The sequence below is a fragment of the Heloderma suspectum genome, chromosome 1 (genome assembly GCF_057233095.1).
Source record: "Heloderma suspectum isolate Gila_16-S chromosome 1, 16-S_ref, whole genome shotgun sequence".
Classification (NCBI taxonomy): domain Eukaryota; kingdom Metazoa; phylum Chordata; class Lepidosauria; order Squamata; family Helodermatidae; genus Heloderma; species Heloderma suspectum.
Genome location: NC_139458.1, coordinates 330,174,442 through 330,202,291, shown reverse-complemented (window position 1 = coordinate 330,202,291; position 27,850 = coordinate 330,174,442). Strand labels below are relative to the sequence as shown.

Genomic DNA, 27,850 nt, shown 5'->3' with positions numbered 1-27,850 from the left:
GCAAGTGGTTATTTTTGTCCAAAATGTTGTTCTTTTTCATTCACATCTCACTTGTAAAGTTGATATAGCTATTAATGTGTATTGTAAACTTTGGTATAAGGTATCCTAGCCAAATGGTGATTCTTGCAGTAATTACGGAGTCAAAATCCAGTAGAAACTGATTATAGATTATCTCAAGATAAGAAATAGATTATCTCAAGATGTCCAAGAAACAGTGGCCTTTGTGGCAATCATGTTGGGATAAACTGCCATCAGCCAGGGGACCTAGGACCACTGGAAGGCTGCATCTGCTGCTTCCCAAGAATAACATAAAACCAGGGGAACACCAACCTAGCCCATCTATCAGTCAGAGGAGGATCAATTGCAGAGGGCTCGCTTTCCCCTCCCTGTCAGAAAGAACACTCAGTTGGAACTGACAGCTGCCCTGGAACTGCAGAAAGAAGGGAAATGAATACCCTGGCCCCATCCATTGGCCAAAGGAACCAGAGTCTCATTCAAGCAAGAACAGTAAGAGAAGATCAACTTGGCCCAAAGTACATTTAAATGCCTGTTTATTGCTCACCACCTTGTTCTGGCCTTGAAAACTGATCTCCCTCCTCTTCCTTTTCCCTCCACTCTCCTTCCCTGGTGCGTCTTGTCATTTTGGTTTGTAACCCTGATGGCACAGCCTTTTTTTACTGATGTGAACTGCTTTGTCTGGAAAGTGGGATAAAAATGCAGTAAACAAATAAATAAAACATCTAGTTTGCTGAAAATAGGGTGGCAGCAAAGTTTCTTGCACACCAAGACCCTTCAGACAACCTACAACTTTTGAATTCCGACTATAGGTCAATTGCAAGAATCCATGCAATTATGGTATGTGGGTATGTAAACTGTAATGTGAGGTGATTTGAAAGTAATTGGATGAAGAGTGAGGTTAAGCTCATTTTCACCTAGTGATAGTAGCAAGATTAACAAAGGGCAGAAAGAAGACTTATTGTTCAGCAATGGTTATACAAGTCCTGGGTGAGAAATGAGTCACTGAACTTAGCTTAGGCTGCAACTCTAAACATACTTCCATGGATGTAGGTATCATTGAGTTCAATGGGGCTTACTTCTGAGTAGGCATGCATAAGAATGCATTGTTATTGTATGATGCATAGAAAGTGCAATGTGCAATTAATTATGTGTTTCATATTCAAACATGTATTGTGAATTTCATAATGGAAACAAAGACTAAAGCTGGTCATAATACTTAATATAAGTATGACATTTATACAATTTTTAATTTTTCTGTAGTCTTTGTTCTAAATACAATTATACTGAAATGGGGAATAGTGATTAAAATTATAAATCAAATTATGGAAGAGAACTACACTATCACTTGATAACTGCAACTGTTATACAATAACATGGTTTTTAGAAACAGCGATCACAGTAAAAAATGGTATTATTGTCTAAACATGCTACCTATCAATGGAAGCAAGGTTATCAAGTGATACTCTTGCCATGGTAACAACCAACCATCATTACAAATGATCAAGTTAAACAGGCTTTATGCAAATTTGGTAAAAGATGGGATGGATGTCTTCAAGTGTGTAGAGAGCAGGTGTTGTATAGGATCTGGGTATTGAAAAATTGGCAGTATAGCATTCCTGCCCCAACCATTGAGTTACTTACTGCAGAGGAGACTATAGATAGGTAAAGTCTATACCTTCATTATTTTAGCCAGGTGAAAATGAACCAGCAAAGGTTTAGAAGTGGAAGACTACTTGGTATTATAAATACATGCGCAATAAAGAAGAAAGCTAACAAAATGTAGAATTATGTGATAAACAAGAAGGTATTGATTTCTCAGAGTTTCACACAACAAAAAGAAATGCCTGCTCAGGGAGAGGTATATTTATGAGCCTGTAATGTTGGCTTGCTCGTTAGGAAGGCTGAAATACATCAAGGGAGATGACAATATTTTGCTATCCATCAAATAAGGAAAAAGAAGCACTGCACAGCAGCATGTTTGCTTTCTAGTTAATATATTATTAATGCACTCCAAGAACTCCCAGGTATTGCAATATGTTTAGCAATACAAATCTGGTGCAATTGAATTTAGGGCCCTTCACTTTTTCAGGTATGTTTGCATCTCAGAGCTTTTAAAAGGAACCCTCTTTATCTATTGCAGGCAGCTTCAGACATGATGGTGTTTGTATAATTTGGCAGTACTGTTGATCCATGCTTCTTCAGTAATGTAACAAAAAAAGTCAGTTTTGTCCCCTGCTTTCCTGACACACACACACATTTCCAGGCTGGTGGTGTGAGGGAGGAGATAAATGGTATCATTGGGGTGGAGATAGTTGTGTCTCTACTATAACTGATGCCAATAGCAAGAACACTTTTTTATACATGTAGCATATCCTAAAAGCAGTCTTCAGTCAGCAGTATTAAAATACTGACCCAGGGATAATTTAGTAAGGGTGCAATCCTATGCATGTTTAGACAGAAAAAAGTTCTACAACTCCCAGCCATGCATAGGGTTGTGCCCTAAAGTATAATCCATTCAACAGACAGCAAATCATCACTTTCAGAAAAGGCACATGATACCATCCATTTGAAATAGTACCACTTCAAAATGCAGGTAAAAAGATCACGATTGAATGCTCCTCTCCATCAATAATAAGTATGTTCAGACTGTAAGATCCACATTCTGCCATATGGCTAATTCATATAAATGATAAAAACACAGCTGCTACTTTACTGAGCAAGGACTGCTGTTTGCTCACAGCAAACAAGACGTGCAAGGGCTCTGCCACAGCTCCAGAGCAACTCTGCAAACATTAGTACAAACCATCCATGTCAACCTAACACTTAAAATGGCTAACTGATAATGAAGGTATTAATTCCCAGATTATTCAATAAGGTTCTTTTGTTGTTTATTCGTTCAGTCGCTTCCGACTCTTCGTGACTTCATGGACCAGCCCATGCCAGAGCTTCCTGTCGGCCGTCGCCACCCCCAGCTCCCCCAAGCTCGAGTCCGTCACCTCCAGAATATCATCTATGCATCTTGCCCTTGGTCGGCCCCTCTTCCTTTTGCCTTCCACTTGCCCTAGCATCAGCATCTTCTCCAGGGTATCCTGTCGTCTCATTATGTGGCCAAAGTACTTCAGTTTTGCCTTTAATATCGTTCCCTCAAGTGAGCAGTCTGGCTTTATTTCCTGGAGTATGGACTGGTTTGATCTTCTTGCAGTCCAAGGCACTCTCAGAAGTTTCCTCCAGCACCACAGTTCAAAAGCATCTATCTTCCTTCGCTCAGCCTTCCTTATGGTCCAGCTCTCGCAGCCATAGGTTACTATGGGGAATACCATTGCTTTAACTATGCGGACCTTTGTTGTCAGTGTGATGTCTCTGCTCTTCACTATTTTATCAAGATTTGTCATTGCTCTCCTCCCGAGAAGTAAACGTCTTCTGATTTCCTGGCTGCAGTCAGTGTCTGCAGTAATCTTTGCGCCTAGAAAGACAAAGTCTCTCACTGCCTCCACATTTTCTCCCTCTATTTGCCAGTTATCAATCAAGCTGTTTGCCATAATCTTGGTTTTTTTTAGGTTTAACTGCAACCCAGCTTTTGCACTTTCTTCTTTCACCTTCGCTATGAGGTTCCTCAGCTCCTCCTCACTTTCAGCCATCAAAGTGGTATCATCTGCATATCTGAGATTGTTAATGTTTCTTCCAGAGATTTTAACTCCAGCCTTGGCTTCATCAAGCCAAGCACGTCACATGATGTGTTCTGCATACAGGTTGAATAGGTAGGGTGAGAGTATGCAACCCTTCTGTACTCTTTTCCCAATCTTAAACCAGTCCGTTGTTCTTACTGTTGCTACTTGGTTGTTATCCAGATTCCTCAGGAGGCAGACAAGATGACTTGGTATCCCCATACCACCTTGCCAGAACTTGCCACAATTTGTTATGATCCACACAGTCAAAGGCTTGAGAATAGTCAATAAAACAGAAATAGATGTTTTTCTGAAACTCCCTGGCTTTCTCCATTATCCAGTGGATATTGGCAATTTGGTCTCTAATTCCTCTGCCTTTTCGAAACCCGTCTTGTACATCTGGCAATTCTCGTTCCATGAATTGCTGGAGTCTACCTTGCAAGATCTTGAGCATTACTTTACTGGCATGTGAAATAAGTGCCACTGTTCAATAGTTTGAACATTCTTTGGTGCTTCCCTTTTTTGGTATGGGGATATAAGTTGATATTTTCCCATCTGTTGGCCATTCTTGTGTTTTCCAAATTTGCTGGCATATGGCATGCATCACCTTGTCAGCATCATCTTGTAAGATTTTAATCAGTTCAGCTGGGATACCATCATCTCCTGCTGCCTTGTTATTAGCAATGCTTCTTAAGGCCCATTCAACCTCACTCTTCAGGATGTCTGGCTCTAGCTCACTGACCACACCGTCAAATCTATCCCCAATATTATCCTTCCTATACAGATCTTCCATATATTCTTGCCACCTTTTCATGATCTCTTCTGCTTCTGTTAGGTCCTTGCCATCTTGTTTTTGATCATACCCATTTTTGCCTGGCATTTACCTCCGATGTTTCTAATTTTCTGGAAGAGGTCTCTTGTCCTTCCTATTCTATTATCTTCTTCCGCTTCTGCGCATTGCTTGTTTAAAAATAATTCCTTATCTCTTCTGGCTAACCTCTGGAATTTTGCATTTAATTGGGCATATCTCCCCCTATCACTGTTGCCTTTTGCTTTCCTTCTTTCTTGGGCTGCTTCCAGTGTCTCAGCAGACAGCCATCTTGCCTTCTTGGTTTTCTTTTTCTTTGGGATGTGTTTTGTCACTGCCTCCTGAACAATGTTGCAAACTTCTGTCCATAGTTCTTCTGGGACCCTATCTACTAAATCTAGTCCCTTAAATCTATTCTTCACCTCTACTGCATATTCATTAGAAATATTAGTGAGCTCATATCTAACTGATCTGTGGGTCTTCCCTATTCTCTTTAGTCTGATTCTAAATGGTGCAATAAGAAGTTCATGATCTGAACTACAATCAGCTCCAGGTCTTGTTTTTACCGACTGCATAGATGTCCGCCACCTTTGGCTACAAAGGATAATCAGACACCAATCTGATTTCGGTGTCGACCATCTGGTGAAGTCCATGTATAAAGTCGTCTCTTAGGTTGCTGGAAGAGAGTGTTTGTTATGCACAGTGAGTTGTCTTGGCAAAATTCTATCAGCCTATGTCCTGCTTCATTTTGTTCTCCCAGACCATGCTTGCCTGTAATTCCAGGTGTCGTTTGACTACCCACCTTAGCATTCCAGTCTCCTGTAATGAAAATAACATCTTTTTTTGGCGTACTATCCAGTAGGTGCTGCAGATCCTCATAGAACTCATCTACTTCTGCTTCTTCAGCATCTGTGGTTGGGGCGTATATTTGGATCACTGTGATGTTAAATGGCTTACCCTGAATCAAATTGAGATCATTCTGTCATTTTTTGGATTGTATCCAAGCACTGCTTTAGCCACTTTATTATTATGAAGGCTACTCCATTTCTTCTGTGGTCCTCTTGTCCACAGTAGTAGATCTGGTGGTCATCTGATGTGAAGTGGCCCATTCCAGTCCATTTCAGTTCACTGACACCCAAAATGTCTATATTTAATCTTGACATCTCCCCAGAAACCACATCCAATTTGCCCTGGCTCATTACATTCCAGGTTCCTGTGGTGCGTTGATCTTTAGAACATCGGATTCGTCTTTCGCCACCAGCACCATCGGCTGCTAGCTGTCCTTTCGGCTTTGAGCTAGCTGTGTCATCACATCTGGGGCTAGTTGAACTTATCCTCTGTTCCTCCCCAGTAGCATTTTGACCATCTTCTGACCTGGGAGTCCCATCTTCCGATGGTATACTGACATATCTCTGGTTGTACTGATCCATTTAGTTTTCATGGCAAGAATACTGGGGTGGGTTGCCATTTCTTTCCCCAGGGATCGTATTTAGTCTGACCTCTCTGCCATGACCTTCCTGTCTTGGGTGTCCCTTCACGGTTTAACTCATGATGGCATTGAGGTGCTCAAGCTCCAGCACCACGACAAGGTAACGATCTCCTCTGCTGAAGCAATAAGGTTCTACTTATCTGTAAATAAGTCTACAAACATACATAACCATTCCATTGTTACTGAAGATAATGATTTCTCTAAAAAGGGAAATTAAGTCTGAAATGACCTGGGGTAAGGGAATAAAACCTGAAGAATTGCACGGCACTAGTTCTTCAGCCTTGTTAAAGAAATGGGAAAGAAGCAAATGAACTGCAATAGAGGCTTGGAGAGGGGTTTGATTTTTTGGCCACTAACAAGCATGCTTCTTCATACATCACATTCAGCAGACATCAAATAGCTCCTGTGAATCACTCCTGTGTTTACATACATTCATCAACTTTACAGACCAATGCGTCATAATGCACACAGGATAAAGTGCATATTTACTGTAGCCACAGAACTACGCAAAAGGCTCAAGGAATGCAAGAAAGAATTCTGTACAGGGAACACAGTATATTCAGAAACAGAGTTACACACACAAAGCTTTGAACTGGAGGTGTGCTTGATATAGACACAATACTAGAGGTTTTTTTCCTGGAGATTCAGGCTACTTTCATCTTGCAAGATTAGTATGAAAAACAGATGAGATAGAAATACATAATCTTTTACATTATGTGTATGGAGCACAGGGGGCTAAAATTATCTCCAGTTTCCTGCTAAGGTGCTGGTTTTAACCTGTAAAGCCTTACACGACTCAGGACCACAATACCAGATGGAGAACCGCTCCTGACATGAACCTACCCATACACTACATGCATTATCTTAGGCCCTCCTCCAGGTGGCTCCACCAAGGGAGGCTCTGAAGGTGGCAACAAGGGAGAAGGCCTTCTCAGTAGTGACCCCTCAATTATGGAATGATCTCCCCAACACCGACGTTGTTATATGGTAAGGGTTAAGACCCTTCTCTTCACTCAGGCATTCAGCAGCATATGATGAGTTTTAATCAGGTCCTGCATTTGTCTTATGGGTGACTGTTTAAAATTGTTTTTAGATATACATTGTCTCTGCATGTGCTGTCTGTTATATGTTTTATGTAAATGGTTTTATACTTTGTATGATGTAAGTTTTATGCTTTTTAATCTTTGTAAGCTGCCCAGAGAGCTTAGGCTATGGAGAAGTATAGAAATGTAATAAATAATAATACTAAGTATACATATAGGGTAGTAGTCTATTGTGTCTGTGCACGCGTGTGACCCACCAATTGAACAACAGGGCTTTTGAGGTTCTAAAGATAGCCAAAACTAGCCAAAATGCTTGTTTCTGGACTGGGGCAGGTCAGTGGAGCTCACAGAAGAGCTCAGGGAGGGGGCAAAGCGGCCCCTGGACTCCCCAAAGTTGCCCACCCTTATTATAGGAAGAACCTTGCTATGGGTAGTGGTGGGAGGGTAAGGATAGCCATTTTCAAGGCCAAAGGGTGCACTTGAACTACTATTTCTACTGTGTTTGAAGTGTGGGATTACAACTGGTTCCAATGACAGTTGCCCTAGGAAAAAAGTCCTTTTAACATCCTAAATATGCTTGAAAGGGGTGACTATGCGACATGTTTTTGTGGCGAAGGAAGCCTTGATTATAGAGCTTTATCAAAATATCCCATTGGTTACTTTCAATGTAATTTGCCATATAACCTATTAACCTGATTTGTCCTTGAGTTTTATGCACAATAATGCATCCATGTCCTAACCAAAAAAATGCTTTGGTCACAAACACGCCCTTTTCTGATTTGGAATGTTATATAAGCAAGCTCAGACCCATAGACTCCCTGATCTCAGAGGTTTGCAGAAGTACTTTACAAGTAGTAATCCCCATCGAAATACAGACTGCTAAACTGATGCTCAGTTCTTGGGCCTCATCCAGCAAATCCACACCACGTGCATTTCTCCGAGCAATTGAATAGTGCCACTGAACTAGACAAGCCTACTCACATGCTACAGTACACTGAAGCATGGGCCTTTTGTCCTGAGAGCCCCAATTCTTGTGTTTACTGCTGTTACTTGAGAGGTTAGCACTATTATTATGCATTACTGAATATGCACACATCTGGACACATGTACAAAACTGTGCATGTTGTCATGAGACACACATTTGCTAAAAGGGACCTTTTAACACTGGAAAATAGAGTGTCGATGGCTAAGAAGACAATTCCCACCCCCAGAAGATCCACACTCAAAAACAAGATTAAAGGCGCAATCCTATGCATGTTTAGACAGAAGAAAGGCCTATGACACCCAGCATGCCTCAGCACTGCACCCTCAAGAGGATAACACCGCTCTGGCATGTTTGTTGATTTTCCAGTGTTCTGGCTCACATGGAAAGCCTTCGCGGAGAGAGAAGGCTCTCCTGTTCAGACAGTGACACTCCACGAGAGAAGGTGTGCTCTCTCCTCGTAGGTTTGCCCTGTTCATATTTGCTGTAACACTTAAATAGGACTTTACCATAAATGTACACATTGCAAAGGCACAGAAGGAAACTTAACCTACAGGAAAGCAGCCTCCCACAACAGAGTGACGATTTCTCTTACAAGCCCTCTTAAGTCACATGTACCTACTTTCTGATGCAATTGGCCCTCAGTTATAAAATGGAATATTAGTGGACCTCCCCTCCCTATTTTTCTCCAAAAGCAAATAAATGTGGTAATTATTTAACATTCATTCTTATTTTAAAAGCTGTATCAAAAATACCTAAGGCAATAAACATAGAAGGCATTCAATTTAATTATCCTGCTTCCAGATGAAATATATATTTAAATACAGGTCTCCATTACCTCTTAACTTCATGACTTTGTTCACTACAATTAACACATCCTTTTCCTTTGAAGAATACTTTCTTACTATCCACAGCTTAATGCATTATAATGCCTTTTGTGTAAAGTACTAGCTTTTGAAAGTCTTTTTGTAAATACAGTTGCCTGCTAAGTGACAGCCTTCCACTCGACATGTAATTAAGAAAGCTGCACTTATCCCAGTAGCAGGGCCTCTACAGCTTCCATCTGCAAATGGTTAAATGGTGTGAGTGCATAATTTCTCTGAATCACAGGGCTGTCTTCGGCTCTGTCTCACTGCCTTCCACCTGAACATATATATGAACAATGCTGGAGAACAGATGGGTTGATAGGATGTTGCTAATCCAAAAGAAAGCCATAAACCTACTTTCCACTCATTCATCTCTTTGGGTTTTAACACTTTGCCTTACTGGCTCCCCATTTCATGATAGTCCTCAGTGTTTCCCAAACTGTGCTTCACATCACATCACCTTGGTTTGCTAACAACACTGTTCCATGATAGAATAGCACAAGCGGGACCTGCAATAAAACGTTGCAGTGTATTATCACCTCTAACAGGATGACTCCAGTTCAGGCTGCACTCCTCCAGGATACTAAAAGCTGTAAGGAGCTGATGCAGGACATTCTATTTCCCTTCCTCTGGTTTTCTGGTTTTGTTTTCCAACAGACACCCAACATTCTGAGGCTACTGATCATGCTCAGTCCTCAGCAGGCTGTTTGGGTGGGGGCGGAGAGGTTGTCCCTTAGGCTTTTTTTTTTTTTTTTAATATCTTTTGTACCTCTGCAAACCTTGAGGTTCCTCCATGCATGCCAATGCCTCCTTCTTGTTTCTCAAGGGCCATATTTTGGCTCCATTTCTGTCAACACTCACCACATGAGTTCACTGTTGAGCCCTCTTTTTCCTGTCATCTCTTCATAAAGACTTTGCAACACCAAAACCTTTGAATCCAACATTAACTAGGATGTAGGGAAGTTCTAGCTGTAGTAGAAAGGAAACAGAAAACTGTACCTCCTAACAGCTCTGGTAGAAGAGTCTGTCTGACATTTACTTAGGTCAGGGGTGGGCAGACTTCAAGCTTGTGGGATCTATTTTGTGTTTTATTAGAATGACAAGGTCTACCAACCAGAGCCAGACACAAAATGGTGGCTTGCAAGGGGCAGCATCTACAATCTACACGAACCATATAAAGGTAAAAGGTGTCCCCAACCAGTCATGTCCCACTCTAGGGTGCGGTGCTCATCCCCGTTTCTAAGCCGAAGAGCCAGCGCTGTCCGAAGACGCTTCCGTGGTCATGTGGCCGGCATGACTGAACACCAAGATGCACGGAACGCTGTTACCTTTCCCGCCGAGGCGGTACCTATTTATCTACTTGCAATTTCTTGCTTTCGAACTGCTAGGTTGGCAGAAGTTGGGATATATATGGTTGGCCATATATATCCCAGTATATGGCATGAACCATATACTGGGATATATATAATCTACATGTGACTTACCATAGATCAGGGATTCTAATACTTCACTCTGAAACTGTCCAGAGATTTTCACTGGAAAAAGGACTGAGGGAGAAAGGGTTAGACCCCTTCCGCCAGTGCCAAGTTTTCAGCTGGATTCAAAAGCCTCCATCATTGCTATTGAACTTTCTAAAAACAGTGAAAGATCTGTTCACAGATCTCCCGCTGCCACTTCTAGTTGTGCACCAAGTATGTAAATGGAGTTTATGAACATTGTGTGGTATGCAAGTTGGGACTGAGTATGAAGAAGGTATCTGGTCTGGCCCAAGAGCCACTGTGAAAAGTGGAGAGCCTGAACCCATAACAAAGCCCCAAATAGTTTGTGTAAATTCAGTGGGGAGAACACCAGCATTGGTAGTTTTTAGGGCTCTAGTGAAACCTCTCACTTAATATACAAAAAAGAAAAACTAAATCTGTCCTACAGCTCTCTCATTTATTTAGCTATGTTTGTTCTCACTATCAGTAAAAGACCTATAGGGTTTGACGTGGTGAGGTAAAGCTAAAAGGGAACCACAGTAGAACCATCTTGATCAAAGTCTCACTGCTCAAGTACACTGTTGACTCCAATCATTCCCTAAGTTTGAAGAGACATCCAGAGACAGACACAGTCAGCAGACAGTGGACGTGTAACCAGCTGCTGCCTCAGCTTCCCCCAGTTTCTGTATTGGTTAGGCCAGGAAAGTTAAGCCTTTCCCCCTCCAGATATATGCAAGACAGAACAGCATATACTCATACTTTCTCTTGATTTCCAGAGTGAGGCAAACTCTGTTTCTGTAAGCTTTTTTGTACTTTCCTAAGGTCCCTCTACTAGAAGGTTATATTTCATATTAACTACAGGGTTCATTTTACAAACAAGAGAGATTAAGCCTTGTCTGGTGTTCACATAATCCACCTCCATTCAATCTTTCTCACTGCCATTGCTCCCACACTTAGAGGCTGAGTCACCACTACCAAGCAACCCACTTGCCTTTGGCCTCTCTTGGGCAGGCACACTATGACAGGTTTACATCCCTGATGTCATGACAAATCTTTCAGTGGAGTGATGGCTGTTCCATATATATGGAAGTCTGTCTTTGCCTTTCCCATGGCAGTATGACTTTGTCAGAACAGGTTTCAAATATACTTTCTTGATGTTTACTTCTATTTCAGCTGACCGAATTTGGGAAACCTAAGAGCCAATCTGCTTATTTATGAAACCACAGTCTCACTTGAACAAAGCATTGTGCTTCTTCTTTTTTAAATGCCTCTGAATACCAGTTGCTGGTGAACAACAGTGGGAGAATCCTCCCTGTGGGCTTCCCATAGATATCCGGCTGGCCACTGAGGGACCCGAGAGGAATGTTGTCCTGACCACTCAGTCTAAAAGTTGTTCTACTGCTACATTTGACAACGGAAAGAGACTTGGATGTATTTTGTTGTGAATGTATGTATGTATCTATCCATCTATCTATCTGCCGTTTTATTACGGTGTTTATTTTTTAAGTTATTTTTAAAATATTTTTTTCAGGGTTTTTTCAACCCCTGACCTCTTTTATATTGTGATTTGGTTACTGTGGGAAACAGGATGTTGAACTAGATTGGTCTGGTTCAGCAAGGCTGTTCTTATGTTCTTAAATACAAGTCTCTGCCAACCATTTACAATCTAGCCAGCAAGCCACAAAAGTGAAGGGGAATGTGAAAGCACAGCCTTTGGGATAGAATGGGAAGACACATAGGGATGTCAGATAATTCTGCACAAATTTTAAGTGGGATCAAATTCTGACAAATCCAGTCCACAGAAACCTCCTTGGAACAGGTCAACCTGGACTGGAGCTCACGTGGACCCTTTTTTTTTTGTCCACTGAACGGTGGATTTTATGAAAATAATCATGAAAATAAATCCGTACATTGGAAATGGAAGAAGAATGTGAACGGCTTTACCCTTTTTACGATAGCCTTTTCCCTGTGACCCGAGGCTTTCTTTCGCTGGGGCTGAGTCGCAAAGTCCACGGAAATCCTCCATCTTTTCTATTTATTGTCTGTGGAGGTGAGGTCAGGTGAGGTGAGGTCAAGTGACCGGAAGTTATGTGGGGAATCCCCATGAAGGGCTTTATCCTTTTTACGAAAAGAAATAGGCATTTTCCCTGTGTGACCCGAGGCTTACAGAGACTGACGGCAGGTGCACGAAAAGGATTTTTCGGCGGTACTTACGGAATTATTTACGTAAGTTCGGGTAGCCCCCCAAAAAGGGGGGTAATCCAGAGCATGCGGACGGCAGAACGGGGCGGCCCTTGGCTCTGCAGAATCCTCACAGAGCGGAGCTGCTCTGCAAGGATTCCAGGGGGAGGAACGGATTGCCTCCCCCCCCCCCCGCAGACTCCCCACCGGAACGAATGGTGGGGAATCCATACATCCCTAAAGACAACTTTTTTTAATGGAGAATTCATAAACCTCTTTCTCTCTGCCTATTGTTCTTAATACTCTCCTACCATAATGGCTCTTGAAAACCTGAGATCCAGCTTCCTCTTTATGGGAGACGCTTTTGTTCAAATGTTTATGTCCCATCTAAAGAGGGCTCCATGAGTTTGCAGCCTAATTTGTAAGGATGCTTGACTTTTATACACGAGGCTAAAGAAAAATGACATACATGGAGAAGTGTCACTCAAGGCTGCAGCTAAAAGGTTATTTTCCTATGCTTTTGCTGCATAGGTTCTTTGTCACATATTATTCTTTTGGCATTTGCTACTAAAGTTCTTAAGGATAAACACTTCACAAAACACTTTAAGCCCACAGCAGCATATTTTTGAAATAGTTCATGATGCCCCCCACACGACCGGGCTAATAAGTTACTGTGCATAATCTTAGTCATCCCCCCAACCTCTGTCCCGCTGCATCCTCCTGCCCAAGCAGTGGTGCTGTTTTACCTGTTAACAGCATCGCAGCAGCCTGTTTTAATTTTCTACAATATCCCAATGAGAGGGGAGAGGTGTGGGGTGAAGTACAGGGGCTTAATTCAGTGCTTCCAGCATCACCCCGACAAGGGGGTGGTGGCTCTAAAGCACTGGACTTCTGCAGCATCAGGACCAAAATTCATCTACAGCCTCCCCTAGTCGGGAGCCCCCAACACACCATCAAAACTCTGTGTAATTAGTCACAAAGGAGAGGAAATCCTGTGTGCACCAAAAAAGGGGTGGCAGTTTGCAGGATCAGAACCAAACTTCATACTCAACCTCTCCTAGTTGAGAGGCATCCAATGAACTATCAAAACCCTGTGCAATTACACCCAGAGGAGCAAAAATCCCAGGTGCACCAAAAAGGTGGTGGTGGCTATAACACCTTGGGGGTTAGCAGGATCTGGACAAAACCCTCAATTGCACATTTCCCCCCATAGCCATTGCTGGTATAGATGCCTTTACTGTCCAAAATCAATGGCAATAAAGTGGAGTTGCACATTTCACCACCAGCCCAGACATTGCTGGCAGAGCCACTTCTGTTCACTATGGCATTTTAGTGCTAAAGTGAAACTGCGCCAAGGCAAAATTACACAAAAATGCAATTGCACATCCTTCCCGCCCCCCAGCCATTTTGCTTCTTCATGGAAAAGTGCACATAACAGGAAAAAGGGGGTGGTAGGCATAACTCCCTGACAGTTTGCTGGAATGGGGTGACATTGCACAGGTGGGGTGCTCTCATGGGAAGCCTCCAGATGCTGTAGTGGATTACTACGGAACTGTGCTTCTTCATGGAAAAGTGAACAGTTCTTTCCCTATTCCCCTATTTCCCAAGTTGTGCAGTCTCAAAGTAGCGGTCAGGGAAGCCTGTCGTTATGTAACTTCACTGTGGTGGGGTAGTGCGATAGCACAAGGCTGTCACTGTACTTGGGGAAAGCTGTCATTTTGTAACTGTAGCACAGTATCAGGGAAGGCTTGTCTGGCTGTGGTTGTCCCTCAGCTGCTTGTTAGATCTTGGAAAAAGAGCTGTGCAGGCTGGAGTAGAACGGCCCCAATGGTTTTGGCTGCTCTTGCCAGGCAACTCTGCAGGAGATTGAAATAAGCCATGCTAAACGCCAGACAACACAATTACCTACAGTGGGTTAAATCACCCTTACTGCAGATCGTGGGTTATCAGAGTGGCTTGTTTTGGCTCAATAAGCCACTGTGGATTAAAAAATTCTTGACGGATGACATGATAACCAATGATGGGTTAACTAAGCCATCGTAGCTTATTTAACCCAATGTGGGTTATTGGGTCATCTGAACCCAGTCAATCAATCAACTTGCATTTAGATACATAGCAGAGAGATTTATCAACTGACCTGCAATTGGCTTACCACTTCAACTGTACCTGAAGAAAGGTGGATTCTTGATTCCTAAATGTATCAGGCTATATGAGCCCTCCTACAGAAGGCAACTATGGTGAAAAGAAAAAAAAATGAGGGCGGAGACTGAGGGCAGAGGACAACTTACAAAGAGAATGCTGACTTCTTATAGTTTTAGATGGCAGTATAAGCGTTGAGGTAAATTGTAAGATATGGAAATTGTGCAGAAAATTACATATAGTCAAATCCAGCCAGTCCCATGCATTTTAATAGCGAGAGTGAAGCACCTACTCATCTCTTCCATTCAAATTAACTGGATGTAAGTGTGAATGGATCATGCCCAGTGTATAAGACTCAATAGAGATTAAAAACTTAAAGATCTCTTAGTGACGTTGTTGTTGCTATTGTTCCTTTTTAATGGCTCTGACCCAAGAGCTGCTGCGATAAGTTGACAGCCTGTGTCAACAATGAGCATGGAACCAGGACCCCAAATTGCTTCATTAGGTAGATTCAATGGAGAAGAACACAGCTGGTCGCTTTTAGGACTATAATGAAACCTCTCACTTAATATACTGATACACAGCAATGGACTTGCATTATAAGTCAGGGCTTCAGAAAAAGCACCCCACGAATCAGGCCCCTGTTTGAACCCTCCTAGAAAGAACTGAGCGTTCCCGAGCTTCCCTGCTAGCATTGGACCAGAGAGAAAAGAGGGGGAAAGTGCACCTTAGTTCTGCTTCACAGCTAGTATAAGGGGGACCAAAGTAAACTGAAAGCTTACAACATCTCAATTCCTCTTTTGTAGGACACCACTCCCGGCACTGGCAGGGATCTACACTGCACGCAGGGCCAAGCTGTACTTTAAAGGCAACATGATAACTGTTTCAGAAGAAAGATAATAGTAATTGTGTAGCATCATGGTGAATGGGAGAAACACCTGTGTGTTTAGCTAGAAGAAAACAATCACCAAATAGCTTTGTGGAATTAGAACTAATTAAAATCTAATCTTTATGTTTTTAAAAGGCATGATGTCTTTTGTTTTGTTTTAAATTAGTCTGATGAACAAGTAGGGATGTGCAAAGAATGGCAAGGAAGGAAGATTCGTTGCTTTTCTCCTGCTCTTCCAACGGTTCCCCTCTCTTTCAGGAAATTTGGGGTTGAGGTGGATATGTGCAGGTCTGGTATGGCCCTTCCCAGAAGCATAACCCACACCCCTGCTGTACGCTTCAGAGGTGCCTATCCCCAGAGGATACAGCAGGGGATGAGACCAGGCAGGTCTGCTCAACAGCCCAATTAATTATGGAGAAAAACAAGGGAGGGAGAATGATTTGTGCCAGCAGGAGGACATCAACTGCAGAGGCTTTGCTTGTGGTGACTTTGAGGAATGTGGCCCGTGGGGCTACCACACTTGGCAGAGCCTTCTCAGTGGTGACACCCCAGCTCTGTAACTCCCCCACATTTAGGCATCAGTTAAAAACTGAGCCTCCTTGTGTGCCATTTTCTTGGATACAAATCACATACATAAGGGTGCAAATACATATTTATTCATATATTGGGTGCAAATACATATTTGTACAAGCTTTGGGGGTATAAGCAAGTGGAGGGGGTCCCTCCTGGTGTTGTAGTGATGGTTGCATTGTATTTTACTGTGTATTTGCACTTTTAGAGTTATGATTTTAACAGTGTTCATGTGTTGCATAACTCTCTGGAAAAGACCCTGATGCTGGGAAAGACTGAAGGCAAAAGGAGAAGGGGACGGCAGAGGGTGAGATGACTAGATAGCATCGCCAATGCAATGAATATGGACTTAAGCACGCTCCGGCAGAGAGCACCGGACAGGAAGGCCTGGCGTGCTATGGTACATGGGGTCACGAAGAGTCGGACATGACTGAACGACTGAACAACAAATGTGTTGCATTGTTTTTATATGGGTTGCTAGCTGCCCTGGGCTCCTGCAAGGAAAGGCAGGATACAAATATAAATAAATAATAAAATAAAATAAAATAAAATATGGAATGGTGTGCTCCTCCTGACCCACTCAACTAAAGTCCTAGCAGCTGAGTTTGGGACTGGGCCCCTGAACTGAACTATAGGGTCTTCTGTTGGCCTATAGGCCACTTGCCCATCTTAGGCAACACAATCCCCTGCAGCTCAAAGCGCCAGCAAATTGCCCTTGGCTAGCAGGAATCACCCCTATTTGAGGAAAGTTCACATGCACTACCTTCTTTCTGCAGGTATTTTCTGGAGTCTGGCAGGAGGCAAGGCTTTGATCTGATTCCCCAATATATTTTTTCCCAGCTGAAGGATATCACAACCTTCCTGTCCTACACCTCATTTGGGAGTATCTGCATAAGGCCATCCCATTTTACTACATCCAGGTAATGATATAGCTAAGTGAGAGGGGGAAAACATTGCCCTGCCTTAAGTAGTAACTACTACACTGTGCACCTGACCTTCCACTGCTCCGGCCAGTAGGTTTCATAGCTCCTTGGGATATGCAAAGAGAGCAGGGCAGAGGAAGTTTGGGTGAGTTGCACTTCTCTCCCCTGTTGCTTTTTAGAACACTCCTAGACAAGCTTTTTAGAACTTAGTTTAAAGAGCTATTCTTTATTGCAAAAGAAAATAAAAAATAAAGCCACCATTAAAACATAAAGAGGACAGCTATGCCATAATTCTAGACACCATGGCCCAACATTGGTCCTCCTAAAACACCCCTGGCTCTATCATTTAAATATGTCATATTTGGTGTGCTTAATTTATAAACCATTAATTTATACCAAAAATGGAATCTTGATCAATCCGTTATTTCAGGAAGGATTAGATATGAATGGAGCTTCAGAAAACAAATAAATGAAGAATAAAGGAGAGAGAGGCCATCTGTTTCTCACTGAAGACATCCTATTCACAGCCACAGCATATTCTGTTGACATTTTCCTGGTAACCACCTGTTCAGGTGCTTTGTTTGGATTAATAATTCTAAGCTAACACACAGAATGAAATGAGTAGATCAGAAATGTTCTAGGTTTCTTAGGGAGAATCAATATCATTCATTCACAACATTTTGCAAAGGCAGCACAGAGAAAATCACTATTTATTCAAGATACGTGCACACCCTACAAACCCTTTTAAGCTTTTAAACTCCTCCAAGGCAAATAGCTAAGGGGGAAAAAATTTGTAAGCAATGGGAGGGAATATACCCTGCTTCTTAAATGCAGATTTTTTTAAATATACAACTCAGCGAACACATGTTCATTCTTAAAAAAACAAAAACTAGCTGCATTCTACAACTTTAAAGCAGGGAAGAGCTTCCCACCTGTTTACACAAGTGTAGCCAGATCAGTAATAGACACAATCCATCTTAAACAAATCCTAATAGCAGATTAGCAAAGAACTTCCATCTCCTCTAGAGACATCATTAGCATGAGCTTTCAGGGCACTCTCCCACTCGAGAAGCCATTTAAAGGCTGTGTGTTAAGAGCAAAGCACAAGAATGCTGGTGCTGCAGAGTTTTTTATATTTGCTCTGGCAGATATTTTTTTTGAGCCCTCAGCTCATAAGAGAAAGGTCTTTTCAAAATGTACAGATAAGATGCCATTGTACTTTATATAACATTGTTATATTATTCAAGCCAACAAGGTTTGTTTTGGGTATCTCTGTATCAAAAGGCAAATATTGACTGCCTACCCAGAAGCAAGCAAACGGTGGTGGTGGTGGTGGTGGTGGGAGCAGAATCTTTTACGTGCTGAGCATTACTTTTGAGGAATGCTCAATGCTAACTTTAGTAAATAAGACTGCAAAATACAGAGCATGCTCGTTACAACAAAAATACAGACATCGGTGGTTTGCTTTATTTCAGAAACAGAGTGAGTTACTCCTCGGGAATAATGAGTTCTAGCATTGCTATCCATGTTCAAAATTAATGAATCAGTTTCTCCAGTCATGAGCTGGCTGAGAAAAAATGAGAATGATAAAAGAATACATTTGGGCTATCTGCTTTCTGAGCTTCTTGGATAACCTACATTATCAACTTTCTTTATAAATGTGACAGATAGGCTCTTTATTTTATTAAAAACAAAACAAAATAGAATTTGCAATTCTCCCATCTCGGAAGGGACTGAACTAGTGGGTGTGTACTTTCCCACACCTTGTAACATGGAAGCAACAGACTACAACTGGACCAGAAAGACAAACTCTGCTGTGCAAACATAAAAGGAAATCCCAGTATGAAACAGACCTAGAACAAATCTTTCTTTTAGGCACTATGTACATTTTTTATGAAAATGTTTTCACTGATGAAATAAAGAGGGCAATGTGAGAATCCATTTGAACAATAATGTTCTTTAAAATATACTATGAACTGTCACTTTTACAGCCTATTACATCCTACCCATTTTTGTTACTCATTTTATCTCTGATTTTCAATTATGTGCACTTAGGACAACCGCCCTATGTCCAAATGACACTACTGTAAAAAGCAAACCATGAAACTGCTACCCAGGAACTGGGTCCACTTTGTTGAACCCAATCTGCAAATAAAAAAGCAGAATTGTCTGCCTTCTTCCTGCTTATGACTCATGATAGGCCACAGTACTAAATAAATGTTCCATGAGTCTCATGTGATTTCTGCATTTTGCCACACAGGGGGAAAACAAACAGAAAGATAAGGCAATACATTTTATTAGAGGAACTTGGGTTGTGACATGAGTTTCAAAGAACCAGAATAACTGAACCACATCCAAGTGTACAGCTGGCATAGAAAAAGATTTGGGAAACAAATGCCAGTTTTATATGTAGTACAATATGACCTGGTTCAAACACAAGGAACAATCCACAGTTAAAAAAATATGAGTTGTTTGGGAACGTTGACTCACGACCACTTGCTCACTTAGACTGCACTAAACAATCCATGAATTGCACTAAACAATTCCATGGTTGTTCTCTGTGACATGCAACCCGGAACTCTGGGTTGTCGAGGAAGAAACAACCCATAGTTTTGACCCAAGAAAAAACCATGGGTTCGAATTCAGAATTGTTTCTCCCTCAGCAACCCAGACTTCTGGGTACCCACATCACAGAGAACAATCCAAGGATGCTCACTCACTCCCACATGCTCCTGAACATGTTGCATACGAACCAGGTCTATATGTTCCACTACTGAATCCCTATCTTGCAGGGGCTGTTCACACAACACGCCAGCCCACACTCAGTGGTTGAGTGTGGGTTGTTTTGAACTGTGGGTTCTTTGTTGAACCATGGGTTAGCATGTTGCCTGAACACAGCCACGGTGGTTTGTTAACCATGCAGTGTGGCTTATTTTCTTGAACAAGCCATCTTGAGAACCCATGGTTTGTTCTTGGGTTGTTCAGGGTGGTTAACACATTACACGGCATAGTTAACAAGCATTCCTGGCTGCGTTCAGACATGATAACCCACCCTGTGGAAAACGTGCTGCATTCAGACAATACATTAACCCACAGTTCAACAAACAACCCACGGTTCAAAACAACCCGCACTTCACCACTGAGTGTGGGTTAGTATGTTGTGTGAACAGCCCTGCAATCTTGGCTGTAAGTGTTACCTTTGTAACAAGGAAATTACAAATATAAATTAAGTCTCCAGTTCAGAGAATTGCAAGACTTACTCTTGCAATCCTATGCAAGTTTACTCAATCCTATGCACACTTACCTGGGAGGAAGCCCCACTGAACACAGTGGGACTTTTTTTCTGAGTAAACATGCACAGGTTTAGGCTGTGAGGCTGTTATCCTAAACAGCTGAAAACAGTGGGACTTAGACCCAAGTAGACAAACATAGGGCTGTGTTATCCATTCCAAGGGCTCAGCAAATATTTTTCACTTTTTTCCAAACAGCAGCTGCCGCCGCCTCCAGCACTAGTCACACACTTTCCATAGGGCAGAATTCCAAAATCTGTCATGTGGCTTGAAAGGTTGTTGAAGAAAAGGAAAAAAGTCAGACACATGTCCAAGCCTTTAGAAGTACCAAGTACAGGCTTTAGGTTTTGGGGGGCCCTTGGGCAAGACTCCTTCAATGGGCCGCCTCCCTCAGTGTGTCTGCCTTATCATCATCACTGTTACCAGCTCCTATTGCTCTTCATTCTCTTTCCCATCACTTGCTTGCTTGACAGGCAGAAAGCCAGTGAGTGATTTACTGCTGATCCTTCTCACCACCAGCATTCCCTGGGCCAGAGCGACAGGCAGGTGAACAAGCAGGCTGCTGTGGTGAAGAAGAGGAGCAAGGCCTGGAGGCTCTTGTCAGTAGACCACTGCTGGGGTGTGGGCCCTCGGCAGGTGCCCTAGCATGCCTACCTTGATGCCGGCCTTGGGAGTACCTAAAGGAACTGACTGGATTATGGCCTCTATTTGCAGTTTTAGGGAGCGATCCTATGGGAAACGACGGTCACCTCTGAGCCCGGGGGCAACTGCCTATCCAGTGCAGGGCGGGAGGAGTGGCGAGGAATGGATCTCCTCCTCGCTCCTGCCACCCTGTTTTCATGGCTAGGCAGACGATTTCAGCTATCTAGCCACAGGACCTCAGAGCGCATCAAGGGGCAGCCGGACGACACATAGGATGTGTCGTACCATCATTTCTGACCTCCCTGCCCTGGCCCACCCCCGGGAATGCCCCATTTCCCCCACTCTGTACTGCTCATCCAAGCGTGGAGCACGGGGCGGATCCGCACTGTCTACGAGGTGGCGCAGGAGGGGGTGGAGGTCAGTTCTCCAGGAACCGACCTATCCTATGGCTGTCTAGCCACTGATAAGTGGCCATAAGATTGTTCCCTTAATCTTCAAAGATTTGGGGTATGAATATGCAAGGGAGAAAGGCATTTTTAAAATGCCCAATTCTGCCCGCCCCCGCCCCATGTCAAGCTCTACCCTCCTTTTCTAATTAAAAAGGAAAAAAAATCCAAACCAAAAAAAAACAATTTCCTTTTTTTTAAGGCCTACTCCATAGGACATTGAAACTTCGATCTAAGTTTTTCTCAAGTTTTCCTGTCCCTTGAAGCAGACATAGATCTTGCAGACTGCAACTGAGTAGTAAACATTGCTAATGACTTGACAGCTCATGTAAAGATCTGAATATCTCCAAGTGCCCAACTCTTAATGCCTATCAGATTCAAGACTGCATACCATTAATTGTATAGGCTTGAACACTAGAAAGCGCTTTAGTAGAGACAGAAAAACACTGAGAGATTAAAACCTGTGAGAGCTATTTTTGGTTCATTTGTTAATCTTTGCTAACTACTCACTTAAGAATATTATCACTTCTTGTCCAGGTCAATCCATGTGAAAGAATGGAAATGTGGCTAACTTTGTGACTTTCACTCCTCTAGCAAAACAGGTTATCATCAGTTCTATAATCAGCCATTTCTAGATCCAGGTCAGGCTCCTCGTTCTGTTCTGAGGGCTCACAGGAAACAGTCCGGAATCTGGGGTTTAAAAATTATTCTTAATCATGGTTCACCAGGAGTAGAAGGAGCAAGGGAAGGAGTGTTTCAGAGTCATTTTCAGAAATCAGCATTTTGGGGCTATGTATTGCTTTCCCATTTTCATAACTCCCTACCTCTGAGATGGTACAGTCTAATGACGCCACTGTTTTTTGACTTTGGACTGTGCTTTTATGGCATAATCTCTCTCAATAACATGATGCTAATGACGTTGTCAAGGAAGGAGAAGGAAGGAGGATCCCTACTGCCGGAACCGGCTCCAACCTCCTTGCAAGGGAGAAGTGGCCAGGACCCAATCCCGGGATCCCCTTCCCAAAAACAGGACTGGCCTTTCAGTCCCCCAAAATACCCAGTAGCCACCTTCATAAGCCAAGAGGCACTGAAATTAGCACTGAGGTTATGCAGAGAGATCACACCAACTAAAGGTTCAATAAAGGTTTATTAAGATCAACATAAAGGGGTAGAGGGAAAGGGAAGAATGGAAGTAGCACATTACACAGAGGGTACAAAGCTAAATCACTCAACTATAAACAGAGAGCTTCATGAATGCACACCCAAGCCAAAATAATAAATCTACCTGGCCTACCCTTACATACCTAAGCATGGATCTCCCCGGATAGCAACCAGCCGTCTGCAGGTCCTAGACCACCAGGATGAAGGGAGACCCCATATCTCGACCTCAGTCCACTTTTAAAGCCCAGCCCTGGCAACCCAGGGCAGATTTTGCCTCAGCCAGTCACTGGCTCAGTCCCTGGGTGCGCTGCCCTGGCCTTCGAGAGGCTGGAACTCCCCACCACCTCCAGCTGTTGGCACTTTCTGGATAGCAGGGGCTGCGTCTGGCCTTGGGCAAAGGGCCGAGGAGCCTCTAGATTACAAACCATTCCAGGTGGTTACCTCCGACGTGACAGCCTGACCCGATCTTATGGCGGAAAGCAGGCCGTTATGCTTGACAGACATCAGCTCAGACACAAAGCATTATTCATAAAGTGATTTCCTTCATTCACACTCAACACCTGCCAGGCTGCGTAGTGTTTACTGCAGAAGTATTTCTGTGGGCTCCCCCCTCCTTTGTATATTACTGTGGCATTAACCCTGAATTAGCATTGGTAGCTCAAAAACTGCATAAATGTGATGGACAACTGAGATCAAGCCACCCCTTTCCTCAGGATCAAGACAAGTCAAAGGAAGGGTGAAATTAACTAGGATGGGCAGTATGGAGCTCCTGGTCTGCTCAGTTTCATACCTAAAGTGTGTGTGTGTGTGTGTGTGTGTGTGTGGGGAGAGAGAGAGAGAGAGAGAGAGAGAGAGAAGTAAATGTTGAATGGGGCATTACATTTTGAGAGAAAGAAATAGCCTTGCACTGTTTTTCCCCTCTGACCAGTACTGACCATTATAACAGCAGTATCACAGTCTAACTCAGGGTGGGCAACCTATGGCCCTTCATATGTTATGGGAGGGGCTGTGGCTCAGTGGCAGAGCCCTTGATTTGCATGCAGAAGGTCCGCAGTTCAATCCCATCTCAAGGTAGGGTCAGGAAAGAATCTTGCCTGAAACCCTGGATAGCTGCTGCCAGTCAGTGTCGACAATACTGAGCTGGACGGGTCAACGGTCTCACTCTGTATAAGGCAGCTTCCTATGTTCCTCTGTTGTTGCACTGTAAAGTCTATCAGCCCCAGCCAATATCAACAATAGTTGGGAATGATGGGAGATGTAGTCCAACAACATCTGGAGATCCACAGGTTCCCCACCCCTGGTCTATCTAGCCATGATAGTAGCATGTTCCACTAGAATATGAGTTGGGCTAAACACTTAGAAAGTAGGAGCTGAAAATAACTAAAGCTGGGATGTGGCAGCAAGCCAAAAGTTGCTGAGCCCTCCCTGGCCCACATCTTTACCCCAAAATCAATTCCGTGAACTGGTTTTCTCCCTTCAGTAGTGGGGCCATTCCTAATGCATGGCTTTAAAAGCCTAATGTATGTCTGACCCAGGTTGGGTAACGACCAGTCACCTGCACAATTCAGCAATTGATACGAAGTTTTATTTGAATATATCAGCATGACATAATAAAAAATATTCAACTCCTGCTTGCTGGAGGGAAACACAGCCACGATCAAAACTTCTACTTTGTCAAAAGAACTGGGAGAAAGATTTGAGGTGGGGTATGAGCAGGCTATAACAGAAAACTAGAGAAGAGCGCATCGTTTTAACAACAAGAACAAAAGCAAAGAACAAAAATCCTCGCTATCATAAAATGCCAGAAGCATGTCAACTCCTCTCCTCAAATACTGAGGAAGAAAAATCACCAAATATCTAGGAGATTTCAAAAGCATCAAAAATAAGCAAAATGGGTTTCCAGAAGACAAATCCACCCAGACAAATCTGACACATTTCTCCGATTCAATCAAATTAGGAGGAGGTGGGGAAGTGGTAGATATATTGCATTTAACTTCAGTTAAGCTTTTGATTCAGTGCCTTAAAAAAGCCATTCTCTAAATCTAACGCTAATCAGCTTGGCTACAGCTGCTGTCACATGGGCTGTAAACTGGCTGATAAACCATAAACAAAGATTTGTGATCAAAAGGCAAAGTTTCATAATAGAGGAGGCAACCTCTCTCCTAAGGTTGGTCTTACTCCTTTCTTTATTCAGGTAGACAAAAAGAGGAAACTTGGAAATGACACTGAACTATGAGGAGGCAGAATATTGTCACAAGAGATACAGCTTTCAGAACTAAAAGCTCTGGGGTTTTACCACTGGCAGAAATGCACATCCGGACATTAACACCTAAAGAAAAGGCAATTCAATGCACTTTTATCCATTCAAAAACTCAACATTTATTCAATCACTAGTAGTGCCATGACAATACAAATTACAGTTCCAGGGGTGTAGAGAGGGGCAGGAAAATTTGCTGGTACTAATTTTCCTTTATCACTATTTTAAGGCAAGCCATGAAACAATATGCTTGTATTTTGAGTTAGAAATTTCAATACATTTCTTTTCTATACAGTGCCTTTTGTTAAACTTTATTTTTTCCCACCACCGAACATCTTCCAAAATAAAGCTGTTTGCTTATTTTACTATTGTTGGGTTACAGTAGGGTACTTCTACACAACAAATTTAAGTCAATTTAATTGATGTGCCCAAAATAACTATGGGAATTGTGGCCTTGAGAGACTAATTAAAAATCTTTGGTAACAGTTCCCTCATCCCCTTATAGACCGGCAATTCTCAGAATTCCTTGGTTGGGATCATGTCAGTCTAAGCAGGTTAGAATCAGATTTAAATTTGTCATGTTTGTCATAAAACATTATTTTATGTGACATAAGGCTGAGACAAACTTACCACTGTTGAGTGCCTTTGGGGGCGGGGGAATAAACAACTCCCTAATGAATCTCTTAAGATTTGGGGTTTAGAATCCACTGTAAGAGAAACCGAGGGAGGGACAACAATAGGCCAAGACCAGCTTATAAGGGGTGAAAGGTCAATGTTTCTGATGCCCAGAAAAAGAACAAGCTGAGCTTGCTTATGGCAGTTTCTGGGATGCAGTGGGGCTATTAAATCCAAGGGGTCACCACTATAGTATTCCCTTGTCTAGTATTCAGGCTCAGCTAAAAATAACCAATTGTGTTTATAACCAGTACAGTGGTAATTCAAACCTTTGGTACTGTTTTCCCGAACAAAGGGCAGTTGGTTTAAATTGCAAAGAGGTTATGTTCAGCATAAAATCTTCCTACCTGTAAGAACAGTTGGCTAGTATGCAAGTTGACTGATATTGCTTAATATCTCATTCCTTAGATGTCTAAGAAGATGGATAATCCTTTAAGAGACATTGTTACATAACTAGACATAGATATATCAAATCCTGCCACAGTACATGGGGTTGATTAGATCATCCTTGAAGATACTTCCAAATTGGCTACAATGGTGTATTTGTAAGACCCCTTTTTAACAACTTTGTTTTGTTTTCCTTGTATTTTATCAAGAGTTTTGTCAACAACCTTAAGTAAAATATTACTTGAACACCATACACATTTGGACTTTGATTATCAGCTGCAGTGTTTTTGTCTACCAGTAAAAGAAGTCTAAAAATGCAAATGCAGCAAAATATTAAGTCATGTCAGAGGGGCATCACAAATGAGAAGCTGAACAGCAGCAATGCTCTTGAAAGTAGCACACTGATACAGTATTAAGGCCAAATATAATGCAAGAAATGGGCCATGCAGAAAGCACTTGCCTATTATGGCATTTCATGCAACAGTCATCCTGTTTAACAGATAGGTGCACAGGGCCATTCGTATGCTGTGTTATCTGTCCTTCAAGAAGAAAACCCACTAGCTACAGCGATGCTGCATGCAAATGGTCCAGGATATGCAGTAACAGGGATGGGTGAGATTCATTCTGACATGTTTTGCTTTTTAAAAAAACAAACAGATTCACCCTATTCACACCTCCTGAGCCTTTCTACAAGTCAAGACAGAGTTGTGTTCTGAAATCCACATTTTTGCAAGCTGTCCAACGCAGCTCATCTTGCAGAAAATGCACACAAGAATGTACATAGTAGGGGAAAGTGTGCACAGAATGCATACATTTTAGAAAAGTGCGCACAAAGCAGCATGTCAGCAATGTAAAGCACTTGGAAAAATGCCTCCTTTTAAAAATGCATACATTAAAGTACACATTATGAAATATGTGCAGAAAAGGAGTACACATTTCTGAATGGATTTTTTAAATAATAATAAATGCAAGCTCGTGTGGGAACAGGACAGAACAAGCTTGATCTCAAAAAAGCAATGATCCTAATAAAACCAAAATCTACAGAGCTTTCCATCCCTATCGTAAATATCTATTCAACGAGCAGATGTTTGGAACACCTAGACAGATAAATGCTTTTGACTCAGCTTCATCATGTTTCAGTCAGAGCTCAGTGTAAAGCTCCTAGAGAATGTAATCAATGTATTACATTTCAGTGATTCACTGTAGGTGAATCTTAGAAGAATAGTACTGCTTTTTTCAAATTCAATTGTTTATCAAAATAGGGCTTATGGTTTTAGGATAAACAAACTGCCTGCCACCAAGGTCATGAAACCATGGTTGTGCTAATAGATCTTTTCAGGTGTTCCTATCTAGACAGTCTTTCTATCTATGAAATTAAACTTATTATCACCGAGAGCATTGATACCTATCCTGTTAAACAGCTGGACATGTTCATTTTGTTTTCATTCATTTTGTGTATTCAATTTTTTTTTAATGCTGCCTTATAAGGGAAAAATTGATGATTTCCCCAGGAAAGAACATGCAACTGTCATTTCAAGAAATTATTCTGAAATGTCCATGCATTGATTCTCTTAACTACTTTACATGAAATGAAAATGGTTCAGAGGCATGATGACTTTCCACCATATGGGAAAAGCTTCCCTTTTAGGAATGCTTTTGAGCCATAAAAATGGATAAGTCTGCTTGTCGTTTTACTCTGCTGTGAGATGCCTGATATTCAGTTTTGATGCTGTCTCCGTCTGGCTCTTGTTTTACTTGGTGCTTTTAATTCTTTTAATTTGCCACATCTTGGCTTTTAACTCTGTTTTTAGTTGGGAGATTCCACTTTATCCTGACATGTTTTGGAGTTATTAGCTGTCTTGGACTTCTTAAGGAAAGGTGGGATACAAAGCCTTCAAAGAAATAGACACTGAATAGCAGTGTTGCTCTGAGGAGCAACAA

General features: G+C 42.2%; 1 protein-coding gene across 6 annotated transcripts in view; it reads right to left on the bottom strand.

Moving 5' to 3' along the window:
- Positions 1–27,850, bottom strand: part of PKIB (cAMP-dependent protein kinase inhibitor beta) — a 68,122-nt gene that overhangs the window by 34,749 nt on the left and 5,523 nt on the right. The window contains exon 1 of one of the 6 annotated variants that reach the window (XM_084827436.1): positions 22,734–22,929. The exons of 4 other annotated variants lie outside the window; for them this stretch is intronic. The gene's annotated coding sequence lies outside the window, so the exon portion shown is untranslated. Of the gene's footprint in view, positions 1–22,733; positions 22,930–27,850 lie in introns of those variants that run through there. One more of the 6 variants, XM_084827430.1, reaches the window with a different exon arrangement.